Genomic DNA, 20,471 nt, shown 5'->3' on the forward strand with positions numbered 1-20,471 from the left:
TTCTCTCAATATCCATCTTCAGTGTTGGTAACACATACTACAGATGTGAGACGCTAGGACATGTTGCACACGTAAAACAAAGACATGTTTGCACTTCGTCGTCCCCCTACTGCGAACTATGATCATATTATAACAGTAGCCATGTCAGCTACAATTCACCTGTGAACTATGAAAAACTGCACAGCCAGATGACACAGGTAACAACTGCACATAGCGATACACGGCTATACATGGCGAGATGTTCTTGCCTACGTGTATCACTCCAGGAGCTACCTGGTGAATATGAACATTGACACCCCATCAACATAGCAGCCAAGATACTACATCCACAAGCAATGTCATTAAATATGTCAACAGCATTTCACCACCGCGGCAGTATGGAGGAAGGCCTTATGGTTAATATCATCTGATCAACATCATCCACATCGGCAAAGACGTCATACACGGAGGAATTAGTGTGAACTTCGACACATTGTGTATAATAAACATCTGAAACGTCTTTAGGATTTATTCATTGGTCTCGGGGTCGCACAGTGTCGCGAAGCAGTCACACATCAGAGCTGCTGGGTGCAGACATGGAACTGTGAAAACCTTGCAATTGTCTTCTGAAACATCGAACGTATGCAACCAACATGGAATCCAGGGTCGCTACCCTGACCCTGACTGGGATCTGAGTCACTTTGCTACAAAATACTAGTAGTTATCACACGTTAACAATTGTCAACATGGGAAATTCAACATTGTTTTATAACGAAACATCTAAAATGCTATCTTAATCAGAAACTATTTGATTCTATGGTCGCTAGTACAGGTATAAATACATCACTCTGTGGCAGCGTTTACTGACCTTCACTGTGTTAATCTTCACTAAACTGCCGGGCAACACAAAGTATGCACCTCAACATTGGATCTGACCGTAGAATTTGGCGCTATCACACGTTGTAGTCATATATGCTTTCTGAAGTTATTTCATTGAGAGAAATTACGACTTTAACATCGACTATTATAAGAATATCAAGCATTAGGAATCAGAAATATGTATTACGTTCGCCAAAGACTCTCATTGTAAGTTAAGATAATTAATATTATATTTTCGATACAAAAATACACTGGGGTAATAATCTCTTCAAAACATTTCTTCGTATGTCTTTATGTCTACAATGTATTGTTAATATTCTACAACTGGCGCTACCAGAGTACACATGGAGAAACGACAGGGCAAAAACCATGACTAATATTATAAATACAGACAAATACAAGCAATTGCCATATGGAAGGCTGTAATTATGTTTTCCTGCTGTATTTGACAAGGCAACGACGGAGCTCTGCAGTCAATAGAACACTGTCAGATGAGCCTAATACCAGAGCTCTGACGTCAATAGAACACTGTCAGGTGAGCCTAACGCCGGAGCTCTGACGTCAATAGAACACTGTCAGATGAGCCTAGCGCTGGAGCTCTGACGTCAATAGGACACTGTCAGGTGAGCCTAATGCCAGATCTCTGACGTCAATAGAACACTGTCAGATGAGCCTAATGCCAGATCTCTGACGTCAATAGAACACTGTCAGCTGAGCCTAATGCCAGATCTCTGACGTCAATAGAACACTGTCAGATGAGCCTAGCGCTGGAGCTCTGACGTCAATAGGACACTGTCAGGTGAGCCTAATGCCAGATCTCTGACGTCAATAGAACACTGTCAGATGAGCCTAATGCCAGATCTCTGACGTCAATAGAACACTGTCAGCTGAGCCTAATGCCAGATCTCTGACGTCAATAGAACACTGTCAGATGAGCCTAATGCCGGAGCTCTGACGTCAATAGAACACTGTCAGATGAGCCTAATGCCAGATCTCTGACGTCAATAGAACACTGTCAGATGAGCCTAATGCCGGAGCTCTGACGTCAATAGAACACTGTGAGGTGAGCCTTATGCCAGAGCTCTGACGTCAATAGAACACTGTCAGATGAGCCTAACGCCGGAGCTCTGACGTCAATAGAACACTGTGAGGTGAGCCTAACGCTGGAGCTCTGACGTCAATAGAACACTGTCAGATGAGCCTAACACCTGAGCTCTGACGTCAATAGAATTCTGTCAGATGAGATCAGTGTAATTAAAATTATATTACTAATCCTTAACTAAAGTCGTCCTCGACATTATACATTCAGTGAAGAAAGCTATGACCACATTAAGGTTTTATCTTTTCAGGAAACAGTGGAGTATATCAAGTACATTAGCTTCTTGGGACACTATAGACAAGCAAGAAAAAAAAACCACATGTCACTACCTCCAGTAGAGAGAAGATTCACCTAAATGACAAGTAAAATTTTCACATGGACAAGCGCATTTCCATTCAATGCATATTATATTTTCTGAAAGATTAGGATAAACTATCTTGCTTTTGATTTCATACAAATTAGATCAACAGTTAAAGTTAAACTTAGAAGATTGGAAATGATACTATATAATGGAAGCCTACAGTCTTGGTGTTTTCGTGTGCTGATTAGCTGTTACAGTTCAAAGGCAATGTTAATCGCATTTATTTCGTGACGCATTTTAGGCCAGCGGTCTGCAGTCGCATTATTTTGGTGACAAATTTCATGATTTACATTATTAGTGAAGAATATTTAATGTAGGATCAGCGTAGGGGGAGTGGGGGAGTAGCGCTGAAAGGGTCGTTGTCGTCACAGGTACTACAGATATGTACCTCTGGTACGTTTCAGTATACAGAAAGGTACCCTAGCCAAAATCAGACTGCAGAAATGTACCCAAGGTGAGTGCATTTCGCAGGCCGTTTTGCGCAGTGCGCTGAAACGGTACCTTTGCCGCTTACGTACACGTCATGTCACTGGTGCCAAACGGCGGTAAAACTCAACATGGCAGTAGGCGTTGCATATTCTCTCGGTATATCCTTACCATAAAGGAACGGAACTGTCATACTGTTGTATGATATGTATTCCAATCTGCTATACAAAAAGCGAGCAAACACAGCTCTATCCAGCACACACTCATCATCATGCGAACCAGAACTACAACATGAGCTGGTTTCGGGTTGAGGAATGTGGACTCGTCCGCCGTGTAGGGTACCATGTACCTTTCTGTAGTCTGGTTTTGGCAAGGGTACATTTACGTATTTGTAGTACCTGTAGCGGCACCGACCCCTTCAGCTTTCCTTCCGTTAACCCACATCTCCCTTCTCCTCCACTCCCCCTCCAACCCCAAGTCAGCAGGCCAAGGCGGCCATTGAACACCCGTGTCTGAGATTGCCAACTAACCATGTTATGCCTGTTTTATGACCACAACCAAACTGTCGTCTGCTTCCAGTCAATTTACCGCGGGGCTTTTCCTTCGATATTGATACTCTCACTCCAGGTGGCTCAGCAAATACTCTCGTCAATAAAATGTAAGAAATGTGTTATTAAAGTCTCGTGCGCCGCGCTTGCTTGCAGAACGTGCTGTTTAGAAACATTATTTGAAATACTTGGAACTCCTGGACTGCACCAGTAGCGGGAGATGCAGATATAGAGCGATGTGACCACAAATCAGCCCCATTTCCCCCCACAGAGGTATTCGACATGGACCACGGACTGAGTGTTTTATAGGCCCCTCCTTCCACAGGCTATATGCTACGCTCCACAAACAACACTCCATTGGTTATAGTTTCAAAAATACTGTTTACCTGGGCATGAAAACAAAAACATGACATTCTCAAATTACAATCTTATAAACCATTATTTTCTGAAGTTCGTTACTATCACACTGGCTGTTGGTGTGTCATTCCACAGCCTGTGTCGAGTGTTATACAGTACTAGATTGACGACGCTGGGATATACTCGTACGTATTACCAGCTGTTGTAGTAAACACATGTGTTAGCGAGTGTACATGACCTGTTTAATGTCCACTTGGTGACAAGACTGGTTTAATGTCCACGATGTCAACATCTCCCATCATCACCATATCTCCCAAAATAACCATATCTCTAGCCTCACCATATCTCCCAGCATCCCTATATCCTCAAGCATCCCTATATCTCCAAGCATCCCTATATCTCCCAGCATCACCATATCTCCCAGCATCACCATATCTCCCAGCGTCATCATATCTCCCAGTATCTCCCAGCGTCATCATATCTCCCAGCATCACCATATCTCCCAGCATCACCATATCTCCCAGCATCACTATATCTCCAAGCATCACCATATCTCCAAGCATCACCATATCTCCCATCTTTCACCATATCTCTCAGCATCACCATATCTCCAAGCATCACCATATCTCCCATCATCACCATATCTCCCAGCATCACCATATCTCCAAGCATCACCATATCTCCCAGGATCACCATATCTCCCAGCGTCGCCATATCTCCAAGCATCACCATATCTCCCAGCATCACTATATCTCCAAGCATCACCATATCTCCAAGCATCACCATATCTCCCATCTTTCACCATATCTCTCAACATAACCGTATCTCCAAGCATACCATATCTCCCAGCATCACCAAGTCTCCCAGCATCACCATATCTCCCAGCATCACCATATCTCCCATCATCACCATATCTCCCTGCATCTCCATATCTCCCAGCATCTCCATATCTCCAAGCATCGCCATATCTCCCAGCATCACCAAGTCTCCCAGCATCACCATATCTCCAAGCATCACCATATCTCCCATCATCACCATATCTCCCTGCATCTCCATATCTCCCAGCATCTCCATATCTCCAAGCATCGCCATATCTCCCAGCATCACCATATCTCACTGCATTACCATATATCCCTACATCACAATATTTCCCAGCATCACAAAAATATCCCAGTATCACCATATCTCCCAGCATCACTATATCTCCCTGAATTTTAATGTCTCCCTACCAGCCCTGTTCTGATGATATATCCTGTATTTTATGTGAATGGTAACATATACTGTATATTTTGTGAATACCAACTATGCAAATTATCGTATGCAGATTATGATCGTGCTATGTATTATTCAATCTTTTTAAATCGTCGTCAATCATTTTATACCATATTCCATATATATATGTTCTCATATATGCATGCATATATTGTGCAATTGATTGTGGCGATTTCTAATAGACACTATGGCTGACTAATAAATTCCTGTTCATTCACCCCGGTCTTGTGATATTGTGCGGATTCGTCGTATACAGTAGATCCTTTGTTTAGCGAGTTGTTCCCTTAGTCTCGCGGGTGAGTAAGTGACAAGTGAGAACACAAATCCCAACCCACCAATTTCAACACAAGAAGCAAAACCCTAACGACTTAGCCCCATACACCGTGCGATCAAACTATAACATCGACCACCAACATTGACGATATGAATGATGTAACGACCAATACTCCAGTCGAGATACAGGGTACCACCTCAACCAGAGTCTCCCAGCTGCACCACCCCAAGCACAAACCACCCCCAGTAAGTAAGTTAGTTGAGAACATTGTATGTAACTTCATTTAGTAGATATATTAGTATATTTTCCGATGTCTAATGCTACTTCAATAAGAAGGTATATTAATCTGTTTATTAATGCCTCATGTCACTTCAGTACGTAGATACATGAAGCTGTTTATTAATGCATCATATCACTTCAGTAAGTAGATGTATCAAGCTGTTTATTAATGCCTCATGTCACTTCAGTTAGTAGATGTATCAAGCTGTTTATTAATGCCCCATGTCACTTCAGTAAGTAGATGTATCAAGCTGTTTATTAATGCCTCATGTCACTTCAGTAAGTACATGTATCAAGCTGTTTATAAATGCCGTAAATGACTTCAGTAAATAGATGTTTCAAGCTGTTTATGAATACCTCATATGCATCAAGCTGTTTATAACTGCCTCATATCACTTCAGTAAGTACATGTATCAAGCTGTTTATAAATGCCTCATGTCACTTCAGTAAGTAGATGTATACATATGTTTATAAATTCCGTAAATCACTTCAGTAAGTATATGTATCAAGCTGTTTATTAATGCCTCATGTCACTTCAGTCAGTACATGTATCAAGCTGTTTATTAATGCCATTTATCACTTCAGTAAGTAGATTAATCAAGCTATTTATTAATGCCTCATGTCACTTCAGTAGGTAGATGTATCAAGCTGTTTATTAATGCCTCATGTCACTTCAGTAAGTACATGTATCAAGCTGTTTATTAATGCCTCATATCACATTAGTAAGTAGATGTATCAAACTGTTTATAAATGCCTCATATCACTTTAGTAAGTAGATGTATCAAGCTGTTTATAAATGCCGTAAATCACTTCAGTAAGTACATGTATCAAGCTGTTTATTAATGCCTCATGTCACTTCAGTAAGAACATGTATCAAGCTGTTTATAAATGCCTCATGTCACTTCAGTAAGTACATGTATCAAGCTGTTTTGCAAATGCCTCATATCACTTCAGTAAGTAGGTGTATCAAGCTGTTTATAAATGCCTCATATCACTTCAGTAAGTAGATGCATCAAGCTGTTTATTAATGCATCATGTCACTTCAGTAAGTACATGTATCAAGCTGTTTATAAACGCCTCATGTCACTTCAGTAAGTAGATGTATCAAACTGTTTATAAATGCCGTAAATCACTTCAGTAAGTACATGTATCAAGCTGTTTATTAATGCCTCATGTCACTTCAGTCAGTACATGTATCAAGCTGTTTATTAATGCCATATATCACTTCAGTAAGTAGATTAATCAAGCTATTTATTAATGCATCATGTCACTTCAGTAAGTAGATATATCAAGCTGTTTATTAATGCATCATGTCACTTCAGTAAGTACATGTATCAAGCTGTTTATTAATGCCTCATATCACATTAGTAAGTAGATGTATCAAACTGTTTATTAATGCCTCATGTCACTTCAGTCAGTACATGTATCAAACTGTTTATTAATGCCATATATCACTTCAGTAAGTAGATTAATCAAGCTATTTATTAATGCCTCATGTCACTTCAGTAAGTAGATGTATCAAGCTGTTTATTAATGCCTCGTGTCACTTCAGTAAGTACATGTATCAAGCTGTTTATTAATGCCTCATATCACATTAGTAAGTAGATGTATCAAACTGTTTATAAATGCCTCATATCACTTCAGTAAGTAGATGTATCAAACTGTTTATAAATACCGTAAATCACTTCAGTAAGTAGACGTATCAAGCTGTTTATAAATGCCTCATGTCACTTCAGTAAGTACATGTATCAAGCTATTTATAAATGCCTCATATCACTTCAGTAAGTACATGTATCAAACTGTTTATAAATGCCGTAAATCACTTCAGTAAGTATATGTATCAAGCTGTTTATTAATGCCTCATGTCACTTCAGTCAGTACATGTATCAAGCTGTTTATTAATGCCATATATCACTTCAGTAAGTAGATTAATGAAGCTATTTATTAATGCCTCATGTCACTTCAGTAAATAGATGTATCAAGCTGTTTATTAATGCCTCATGTCACTTCAGTAAGTACATGTATCAAGCTATTTATAAATGCCTCATATCACTTCAGTAAGTAGATGTATCAAACTGTTTATAAATGCCGTAAATCACTTCAGTAAGTAGATGTATCAAGCTGTTTATAAATGCCGTAAATCACTTCAGTAAGTACATGTATCAAGCTGTTTATTAATGCCTCATGTCACTTCAGTAAGTAGATTAATCAAGCTATTTAGTAATGCCTCATGTCACTTCAGTAAGTAGATGTATCAATGTCACTTCAGTAAGTAGGTGTATCAAGCTGTCTATCAATGTTTAATGTCACTTCAGTAGGTAGGTGTATCAAGCTGTCTATCAATGTTTAATGTCACTTCAGTAAGTAGGTGTATATATCTGTTTATCAATGTTTAATGTCACTTCAGTAAGTAGGTGTATTAACCAATGTCTTACCTCAGTATGTAGGTTTTGTTTATAAGCTCATTAATGTCTTATGCCACTTCAGTAAGTAGATGTGTTAACATGTTTAACAATTGATTATGTTGCTTCTGCAGTCAGGTATATTAATCTGCTTCAGAGACTGGAGAACGTATCACAATCGTTAATGTCAAGAGAGTATTTCTTTAGTTACTTCAATACATGCCCTACAACGCCATAGGTCACATAAACATTCTTTTGAGTGGATAACATTGCTAATACGCAACAAGCGAGCAATATCATGAAAGTGCCTGTCATTTTTAAAAGTTAGTACCCATAACCTGTTAACATTTAGCGTACGTATAGAGACAGGTTTTGTCTGGAATGTAGCTTTCAGATAAAGTCTTCAGATTCTCCTTCATTTGTCTTATCTTTCTTATTATTTGCACATTCATTCTAACAATTGCAAAAACACAGACCTGCAGAAATACTTATTGATGTCACTGTTCAGCTCATATATACATGTTATCCATGTATATTTTATCTTCATAGGCATCAGATTTATGAGGTACAAGTCGGGCTAAGGTTGTTCTAAGACAAAAGCGGTGTCACTATTACAAAGTCTTCCTTAGAATAGGTGAGCTTTCCGATCAAGGAAATATGTGTAAGTCCAAGACAATCTCTGACACTTATTGAAGATGCACGCTTGGATAATCCTTGAATTGCCTTTCAGAAATATCGTTGTACAATTTCAAGCACTTCACTACTGATAGTTTCGAATATATTGAATATATAATCCACATGGTGAAGTTACACTTCCCACCAGCATAATCCATGACTGTGATTGGTATTTATTAATTATATGTGTGTTTCATATATCACAAGAGTACATTCAAGTGTAGACTTATTTCTGCTTATACCTAGTCCAGAGGAAGTAAGTTGTAATCAAATGTAAAAATTATGGCATATAGTTTTGCGGGAATTTCCAAACACGATTGGTGGTATTATAGTTTAGGTGCCATAATCCTGATTATTATTAAGTAGACGATGTACCACATGAGGTGTACAACTCAACAATGTTGTGACGTCAATAATACACTAGGGGTATTTTCCCCATGTTTTTGTTTTATGTGAATAGAATCAATCATAAATGTACAATGTATACAAATATGCAGAAACACGGCCTTGGCTAACACCCCGAATAAACATCTAAACATATACATGAAACCTACGATGCTTACAAAGGACTGCATTGAAAAGTATTTGGTGTGTACAAGTCGTCATGACTTCCCGTCAATACCAATGGAGTGTTTGAAACTGTGCTTGATTTCCCGCTCATCTTATCTATCCAACAATACTTTAATTGATCATATCAACTTTCACTACAGGTATGTATATATAACTTTTGCATTAAAATAAGTTACATGATGACGAATTAGCGACCTGCCAGAGTGTGTAATAAATGCTCTTTTACAATACCCCCATGACCGGGGGATTTCACTCCCTTAAGACGTTTAATTGTTGATATATTTTCATCATTTCCAAAAGGACATTAGAAGAAACACCATCTAGATCACATAACAGATATCATAAAATAAGTTCGTTTACATATTGAGTAAATTATCAATCAAATGTAAAATATTCGCCATAACCTGGTATCGACACATCGTTATAATTCTTGAAGTATGTTGAGATCAATATGTTATCACCAGTTTGCTACAATGAGATTTGCAATGACTATTGTGTTTGTCCAGTGCTGCAGTGCCCGCTAATAGCAGTCTGCTACACTGTAATCTCCACGACTGTATGGGAGACGTGAAACTGAATATCCTTCTGTAAAATAAAACTTACTTTGTTCAATGTATCAACAATTCAGAAAAAGTGTTTTAAAGTAATATGTATTAGTGATATTAACTCCAATGTGTTTGTTTGGTTTCAGCTCTGTCTATTCTCGAGTTCAAGACGGAAAATAGGGGAGTAACCTTTGCTAATAAAAATACATAAAGTCCATAAATGACACAAATTTCCCGTCTCGTGTATAAACATGTTATCAAACCCTCACTCCTGTGGAGAGCTTCCCGTTGGAAATTGACTTTAAGGGGGATAAAAAGTGAGTTGTTTAAATGATCGCTTCCTACGGGTAAAGATTCCCCCTCGGTGGGGTTTATCAAACTGCCAAGGTGATGTATCTCCGGGAAATTTCTTTCTTTACTCGTTTCAGGGGATATGTTTACATTCGACTTGCAGGAAGTCCCCTCCCCCGTCCCCCCATACCTCCGCCCCCGCCCCGAGGACACAGGACGGGGAAGCAGGACTGATACTGCAACGATATACGTACATGATGCTTGTACACAGTATGATGAAAATGGCGAGTTATATTTTTCTTTAAAAGATAAGGTCCATGTGTATGATTAATCCTCTTTTTGTAGGGTGGAGTAGTTGACATCAAGATTTTCAAAAGGGGGAGATGGAGCCTTACGCTTCTGCCATGGCCATTGTTTAGCCTGATACATTTCAAATAACATTTCCCGTTCCTTCGCTACCTGAGACTAAACCGGCCCCCAACGTCTCTTTACTAAAGAGACAATACAGACTAATACAGATCACCCAGTGTTTGTGTCCGAGTTGTTACCTTCATATCAGAACGGGTGTTGTCTAGATACAAAATGTACTAAATATTGAAGTAGGAACTTTTGCAATGTTTTGTCTATACCGACTGAATAGTGCTGTTACAGTATCTTATGTGCAAAGCACTTCTTTCTTGTTTAATCGTATCACAAGCACAATTGATTCATTTTAGTCTACGTTTTTATTGATGGACTTTCCACAAAAACCATATATCAATATGTTATTCGAATTGTTTCGTAAAAATATAAAAATCGTAATTGTCTTGACATATATTTGCATTCATGTAAAATCCAAACTGGCTTTGTATCCCATCACCACAAGTAGTTTTAATAACCATATCATCAAACTCAGGGCCTTGTATCCCATCACTACAAGTAGTTTTAATAACCATGTCTTCAAACTCGGGGCCTTGTATCCCATCACTCCAAGTTGTCTTGACATATATTTGCATTCATGTAAAATCCAAACTGTCCAAGCTTCATCACATTTAATTATATATATGAACCAAGTGCATGAAACCCGAGGATAAAGGAGCTTGTGCGTTTGTCCCAGTTCTTCGGCGGCTGCGGGAAATTTTTGGGGGTCTTTATCTCCCTGAAATCAAATATTGAAAAATAATATTGGAACGGAAATGATGAAGGCAGAGCTCCCCGGGGAGTCCAGCCTGAGATGGCTTCATTACCCTCTTGTGTAGCCCGGCTGTACCCTTCGGTACATTCCGTGTGTGAGGGAGGGAGCAGTGTCCTCGTCGACATCTCGACACGCATATCGTGGACGCAGTTTCATATCTGTATGATTATATAGTTATTGTAAAAATGGACACAACTGACGCTAAAAGCTAAAATTTAAAAAAATCAGTATGTCTGTCATTGATTAAAACCTAACAGTTTATACTCTTCTTTGCGAGCATTAAGTGTATTCTGCTTCATAGGTCAAAGATGTTTCCCGGATGCATAAATATATGTATCCCAGCACTACAAGTAGTTTTAATAACCATGTCATCAAATTCAGGGCCTTGTATCCCATCACTACAAGTAGTTTTAATAACCATGTCATCAAACTCAAGGCCTTGTATCCCATCACTCCAAGTAGTTCTAATAACCATGTCATCAATCTCAAGGCTTTGTATCCCATCACTAAAAGTAGTTCTAATAACATGTCATCAAACTCAGGGCCATGTATCCCATCACTTCAAGTTGTTCTAATAACCATGTCATCAAACTCAAGGCCCTGTATCCATCCCATCACACCAAGGTGTTCTAATAACCATGTCATCAAACTCAGGGCCTTGTATCCCATCACTACAAGTTGTTCTAATAACCATGTCATCAAACTCAGGGCCATGTATCCCATCACTACAAGTTGTTCTATTAACCATGTCATCAAACTCAGGGCCTTGTATCCCAGCACTCCAATTTGTTCTAATAACCATGTCATCAAACTCAGGGTCTTGTATCCCATCACTTCAAGTAGTTCTAATAACCATGTCATCAAACTCAGGGCCTTGTATCCCATCACTCCAAGTTGTTCTAATAACCATGTCATCAAACTCAGGACCTTGTATCCCATCACTACAAGTAGTTTTGATAACCATATCATCAAACTCAGGGCCTTGTATCCCATCACTCCAAGTAGTTTTAATAACCATGTCGTCAAACTCAGGGCCTTGTATCCCATCACTTCAAGTAATTCTAATAACCATGTCATCAAACTCAGGGCTTTGTATCCCATCACCAAAAGTAGTTTTAATAACCATATCATCAAACTCAGGGCCTTGTATCCCATCACTACAAGTAGTTCTAATAACCATTTCATCAAACTCAAGGCTTTGTATCCCATCACCACAAGTAGTTTTAATAACCATATCATCAAACTCAGGGCCTTGTATCCCATCACTACAAGTAGTTTTAATAACCATGTCATCAAACTCAGGGCCTTGTATCCCATCACTCCAAGTAGTTCTAATAACCATGTCATCAAACTCAAGGCCCTGTATCCCATCACTCCAAGGTATTCTAATAACTATGTCATCAAACTCAGGACCATGTATCCCATCACTACAAATAGTTCCAATAACCATGTCATCAAACCCAGGGCCTTGTATCCCATCACTCCAAGGGGTTCTGATAACCATGTCATCAAACCCAGGGCCTTGTATCCCATCACTACAAGTAGTTCTAATAACCATGTCATCAAACTCAGGGCCTTTTATCCCATCACTTCAAGTTGTTCTTATAACCATGTCATCAAACTCAAGGCTTTGTATCCCATCACCACAAGTAGTTCTAATAACTATGTCATCAAACTCAGGGCCTTGTATCCCATCACTCCAAGTTGTTCTAATAACCATGTCATCAAACTCAAGGCTTTGTATCCCATCACCACAAGTAGTTTTAATAACCATATCATCAAACTCAGGGCCTTGTATCCCATCACTACAAGTAGTTTTAATAACCATGTCTTCAAACTCGGGGCCTTGTATCCCATCACTCCAAGTTGTTCTAATAACTATGTCATCAAACTCAGGGCATTGTATCACATCACTACAAGTAGTTTTGATAACCATGTAATCAAAAAATGGCGCCGTGTGAGGCCACCAAACACACAATGAGCATCAAAAACGCTTACAATTAACAATAAAACATATGTAAATGCAACAATTAAGAGAGGTGTATTAGTTGTAAAATTGTTTCTTCGATGATCGATTTAGGCGTTTCACGGAATAATCATGTAAATAAACAAAATTAGGTTCTTGAATGAAATCTTCGACAAAGACGGATTTACCTAGCTGTGACGTGATGCCCTACCCCCTACACGGCCCGCCCTGCACCGTGATGTACCTGGCTGTGGCGTGATGTCCTACCCCCTACACGACCCGCCCTGCACCGTGATGTAACTGGCTGTGGCGTGATGCCCTACCCCCTACACGGCCCGCCCTGCACCGTGATGTACCTGGCTGTGCCGGGCATAGAAGACCATGTCTCAAATCTACCCCGTCTTACCTTGTATAAATCAGTGGTGACGTTGAGGCTGCCCCAGTGATACACGTACTGTAGATGCTAAAAGGTATTTGCTGTAGCGCGATCAGCTATAGCCTGGTGTCTCGGGACGACGCATCCCCAAATGTCGCCCACACTTAGGAAAGCGAATTTATCCCACTCTGTGTCTGTTACTTAAGCAACACCTTAACAAACACGGCCGCCTTGTTATTGAAACAAATTTATTTACCTCTTGGCTTAATTATTCGCAACTATGAGAAAAATTGCCCACTTAAAGCTGTAATTTGATTTCTAAATTGGTGTTACTGTTAAATGATTTCGACGTGCTCGATTAAAACGTGTGTTCTCAATTTATTTGTTAATCTTTTAGAATTAGATATTTGCCGAGTTTGTCTGCGCTGGTGCAGGAGGGATGGATGGTTCAAGCAGAAATAGAAAGATGTGTATTTCTTTCAGGGAAGAGGGATGCCAGTGTTACTAAGACTGTTTAAGCGTCAACAAATTACGATCGAAGCTGTCGTTGCAACATTAATTACAAGCAAGCGAACCTCATGCTCTGCACATATTCGTGTGAAGTTATGGCTACATGTGCTCATCCGCGTTACAAACTCACTATATACTACACAGCCATGTAGTCAAGAACATTTGTCACAGGTATACGTAGGGTAAGGGACCTTTCTTTGCCTGCTTGAAATGTCAAATTTTAAGGTTTGAAGAATTTGAAATATCGTTTAGAAGTATCGGCCATGTTCCTATGACAAAATGTCTTTTTCTCTCACAACTTATTTTACTTTGGAAGTAGTGATGTACACAGGTATAGCTAAAATATACCTAAAAATGTGTTAAACCTCAAAAGAAAATCTAACTGTGGGTAGATCACAGATGTTTTAAAACAGCTTTGATCAAAGATATGCTAATGTTTTAAATATTAGAAAAGAGATTCCCGATACCTCTGAAATTTGTCTTTTCGACACATTTAGCCTGACCACTACATTCAGTGTTAATACAAGTACAAAGCATGCAAATGTTGAACAAAGTTATTAAAATTTTCACACATATGAATACAGCTATTACTTTCACAGCATTTCTGCTCATGCTGTCCGAACAGGGCCCTTATTATACATTGTTTCTCCTGTAACATTTCAGTGATATGTGTATGCTGTGAAAACCTGGACCTCCTAGGCTGCGTATGGCACACCAGAAGTACTGAAGGTTGCGTGCTCGGTTATTGCATTGGCTACCACTCACCAGGGGAGATCGGAGTAGTCTGCTTGGCTTTTAAGCCAAGGCATAAAAAGCGCCATAAAGCTGTAAGAGGAATCGCTTCAATGTTTCTTAACCTATTAATCACAACAGAGACATATAATATTGGTGTTCAAAATGTGTAACGCCCCTTTCTGGTTGTAAATAGGGTAAGAAATGTTCCCCTCAGAGTGCTCCCCCCCAAACCCCAAACCCCACACCCCCACCCCGGGGCGTCCGCTGGCAGTGATAGGCGAGTCTGCTGACACTACCCGGCACCATGGAAACAAGTTGACCGCTCTCTCGCCTAATTACATATGACGTTGATTAATGGTCGAGACGTTGAGTCTTTGACGTTGAATTTGTCACTCTCCTTTTCCTCGGCAGGACCACTACAGGAAGGTTTTCTCCTCATGCGTGAAGCTTTGATGACATCAACGATGTTGGTGCCATTGGGTGTAGTGACTAACTTCTAATCAATTACGCTGGGAGGCAGGACGAACTGTGCTCAACCTTTGCATGGTCACATCGCGTACGTTATGTTATGTTCTCATATTGCATCCTGGCCTGCAGAATCTGGTCGAAGGAAGAACATTGATCAAACAAATAACATAAAACATATTCCGCTCAAACTGTTGATCACCAATTTCATGTATCTACGAACTTCAGATGTTTTTTCACTGCCCCTCTACGTCACATATACATACATATCATTATTTGCTATGGGGCTGTTTAAATACTTCGCCAGTATAGAAAACAGGCGTTTTCAAATAAGTAAACTCATTCCTACTTCTTTTTACTCTTCATATGGGCTGAGTAACTATAAAGTAATTATGTACAAACAAACAGGAAACAGTGCTTGAAAGCCCGCACAACAAACTATTGCCTACCTTTTTACATAAGTTCCACATTGACAGGGCAAAATAATGACAGATGGTCATTTATGGAGTTAATATCGCTTCATGTCGTTCTCACTGAGTGAGTGAGTTTATGCTTTACGTCATCACATCGGCAATATTTCAGCCATATCGTGACGAATTTCTTATTGAACTCGTCAATTGAGACTGTTCGTTTCGCTAAGCGCCATTTTTTTACTTGAACAGCGTGTATTGTTTCGCTTCCAACAGCGGCCTCGTAGTTTTCAAGAATATTTTAAGTTGAAGATGATTTTGTTCATAATCATATGTATGATACAGAATTTTTGTGGTCTTAAAAATTTACTTTTGTTTATGTATTTTAATATTTTGCAAACACGAAACTACATTTTTTTTAAAGTATACAATACAGTGTCTCGGCCCAAACAAAAGCAATTTGACTTATGGATGTGAAACAAATTGATAAAGGCACCAGCACCTGTTCCGATACGTCGCAGTGGAAGAATCAAACAGGCGAATACCATTCGATGGTTTTTTTTATTGAAAGCGTATCTACATATCACAAACCCTGAATTAAATTTAAAACACAAGATGGTGTTGGAGGTTCACTCTTCACTTAAATCTGTTTCGGAAATGAAAAACGTGTATCATAAGTACACTGTTATGATGCTTTAACCCGACTTTTACATTGCTTAGATGTGGCCACTCTACACGGACTTGGATAGGCATGTTGTGAAAGATGTTAATAAACAATTAGTGGCGATCACTACCTTTAATCGCTATAAGCATCCTACACGGGTAGTTAATCACCAACAGCCCCAGAAGGAAATGCCAGAGAGAGGCAAGCTTTCAAACAAATGTTGACATTCATTGTACGGTTAAAAAACAAATACTTCTTTCTGCTATAGGTAGATGCCGCAAATTACTAAAACGAAGTAAATATCAACACTTGCGTTAATTTCCGAGTGTTGTATCCCCCTGAACGCTGAGACCCCGGCTGACACGCCCACTCCCCATCCCCCACCTGAAAAATGCACGGAGCAGATTAAGACAGAGCTTTATGGGCGCACTTCAGCATACTTCACCGTCATGCCATGTGAGTTGTGAGTACGGCTTAATTACGGATTCTGCTTTTAGGAAGAGAACAAAAACGTCAGCATGGTTATTTGGCCCAATGTTGTGTAGGTGCAGATATCTGCGTGTTTAATATATGTTGTATAATATATGTTAATATGCATCCCACCTCGACTTCAGGGGACGTTGCTCGTGGTATCAATCGTTCACGGCAATGTACAGATCTCTTGGATATAGTGTGAGTGAGTGAGTGTGTATGGTTTTACGCCGCTTTTAGCAATATTCCAGCAATATCACGGCCGGGGACACCAGAAATGGGCTTCACACATTGTACCCATGTCGGGAATCGAACCCGGGTCTTCGCCGTGACGAGCGAACGCTTTAACCACTAGGCTACCCGACCGCCCCCTCTTGGATATAACATTGCAGACACGGTCAACAACATTTTACAGTTTATGTATAGTTGTGTGGTTTTAATGTGATTGTAGCTATTTGTCATTTATCTGTATATGTACTCACGTGTTTTATTTTATGTACAAACATACGACCTTGTGCTACATATGATGGGGAACTTTCTTGTCCAACAGCTTCATACCGTTTACATACCATTAATACATGGAATTCCTCCTCCGCAAAAGACATGGTGTCAAGATGTGGGCACACATCCCATCAGGTATTACTGTGCCTTCCTGTTTCCACAGCCAATGTCAAAGTATTTACACCTAAACCCAGACAAAGCATGACGGAAGGTCTGAAGAAAGTTGTCTTTTAATAATTAACGTTGATTTAAACTGTCCATATAAATTACATTTAGAAGAAATTTCCCCCGCATAGAGCCGATCCAGATAAGGACAATCATACAATCATTGCCTAAATAAATACTAGTACATAAAAATATTTACATCTCCAATATCATAACAGAGACATACCACACCAAATTCTAAAGAAAATGCATATGCCAGCTAATTACAGCCCACGCCCAGTGATTTGATCATTATATAACATGTATGGGTTATCTAGAAGTATCTAGTCAGACCAATCTACACCAGAATTTGACACGGAATTGACTAACAAATACACTCTCCAACATTCAAAAGTGCCATGCGCCGTAACATTGTTTGTACACTTTAGTTTCAAAAACATGTAATAAAAATATGTTTGAACGTTTTCGATTACTTTATAATGGACTGTACCCCAAATCACAGATCCATAATAAAGTATGGGTACAATTATTGCATCGGAAATCTTAAATACATCTGCACATGTAACATTTCCAAATTTCAGTTGATATTGATACAAAGATATCATTAACATCATTTGTGTGCGTGAGCTGTAAAATACTGTGTCTTAGTCCAAGTTAGTGAAGGAGTAGATAAATAGCTACAGAAGTTGACGATATCATTTTTTCGCCATTGAAGTACCACTTCTCATACTGGCGATGACGCCCACCTGGACGGAATCCATTATTTTAGTTTTACTTATTACTGTCACAAATCTGTTCAAGAACATTAATTATTTTTGTAACTGAATGGTATCAGATACCCCAGACACATTATCCGCAAAAAAAGACGGCTGCAAAACTTGGAAACTAATTTGTAATATAATACCATTTCCACCATTTTTATTAAACGTATTAGACAACATGTTCATGAAAATGACAAATATCTTTAGATTGAAAATACATCTTTGCCGGGTGCCAATGATAAACATGAACAAATCTGAACACACGTTGCCATTGAGAAAGTGGTCAGCGATCTAATCCACTCAGCCACCGAGTCTTCCAGGGGACTCAACTCAAAAAAGTACACGAATTTTGTATTTGTATGTGTTATCCCAAATATTACATGTGTTATTTGAAAAAGTGGTTGATCCATTATCCGTTCGCCATACAGGCAGACAATTTATAATACATTGATATAACTGAGTGTAAAAATATGCCTCTAATACCCATGTTAAGTAAAACTCTGGAACAAAACTTTATGGTTAAGGCTATTAAATGTTTTGGAGAAATCAATAAATATGCAGTGGAGTCTTCCATTTTCCTTGGGCACATATTTCTGGATCAGAGCCTGTAATCAGAAGCTTGGACCAATATTGTTAAACAATTTGGTCTGAAGCCAAATGGTATGTTGATCACACTCAATTTGTTGCCTTTTCTTCAAAATTGCACAAAGTATTTTACAACTTAACATAAGTCTACGAGGGATATATTTCTGTAGTTATCCGGTTCATGGATATTACCATTGTCGAGTAGGTCGTACCTATTCCCCACTGTATAGGGAATGATGCATTCGTTGTGAATGTAGATATGTTTTACTGTTTATGTAATAATGTGTGTTTTCTGCATATGCAGTTGTGATCATTTGTTTATCGTGTATGTAAGTGTGTGTTTGCCGTGTATTTAGATGTGTGTTTAATGTACAGGTGGATGTGTTCTGTGTTTTTACTGTAGAATAGAACAAATATCCAGGCCTCAGTTTTACACACACACACACACACACACACACACACACACACACACACACACACACACACACACACACACTTATTTATTCACTGGATGCCCTGCAAATAAATGTGTTAATGAATCAGCTAATGGTCGTATATGAAGGAGTACAAGTGACTTCGGTAAGGTGGTAAATGATGGATTAGATTCTAGGTTGAACAGCATAGCTGTAGTTGCGTCCTTGCGTAGGTCCTGATCAAGACGGGATTCTACCTTTCAACCAATATGACATTCACTCCGTAAACCACCGAGAACGTGAAGTAAGTAATTCCTTGTTAAAATGAAAAGTATTACCGGATGTAATTGAGAACGGAAGTGCAGACACATTATCTTTTCGATTTTGTTATCCAAACATATTGATACCATGTGTTGCTGTCAAGCTCTCACAACGTGGCTACTTTCTTGATGACACTTGTAAGCATCATTAATGTTTTTATCAGTATCACTGTTCTTGGGATTACCAGATTCTTGCGTCCCATTCAACTGTGTCAATAGCTCAAGAATAACCGAATGAATCTGCCACATGTAACATTTCCATCATTTCATTCATGACTAGAACTTGCAGCTGTGATAATGATGGTCGACTGTTTCTGTCCTATAGAACATGTTCACTCTCTTATTGACTACCACATTGTATGAGCAGTGTAACAATTATTGTGATGTTTGTATCTCACATTTTAATATTTCCAGTATTGTTGCCGTGGATAAATCTTTCCGCTGTCGCCATCTCAAGAATGACCCTTTCTTCCATCTATTGTCTGTTACAACTTTCTTTTAATGCAATAACAACAATCTTTATGAATGACTAGATCAGTGAACAATAAGGTCTATTACGAACATGATTTATGATAAACGTGTGAATGTTAACAATCTGAACAGAAACTGTGCTATGGCCTTGCGGGATCTTGAAGAGTTAGGTTTTCTAGAAACCTCCTGCCACAGACGAAAGTGGGACGCGTTCGTCTCGGCTGCTCCCGCCCACCTCGCTGCCTCTGCACATGGGCACGTGCAGCACTGGCGCCATAGGCTAGCACCGCGCTTGTTAGAAGACGGGGGTCGACTTGGTTCAGTTGCATATCCTGGGGGGAAGGCAATTTACTTTGACATACGTAAACTTGATACATAAACTAGGAAAACAGAGAGAGGGGATGTGTTTTCAAAATGTTTAATGTGCTAGACAGTAGTTGGTATGGGGTCCGGCGTCGTTAAATAAACGTGTAGACTTGTGCGTTGTTAAAAAATTGCATCACACCTGTATTACAGCTGTATCAAGG

The sequence above is a fragment of the Haliotis cracherodii genome, unplaced genomic scaffold, assembly GCF_022045235.1.
Source record: "Haliotis cracherodii isolate W230 unplaced genomic scaffold, xgHalCrac1.p SCAF_13, whole genome shotgun sequence".
Lineage (NCBI taxonomy): Eukaryota > Metazoa > Mollusca > Gastropoda > Lepetellida > Haliotidae > Haliotis > Haliotis cracherodii.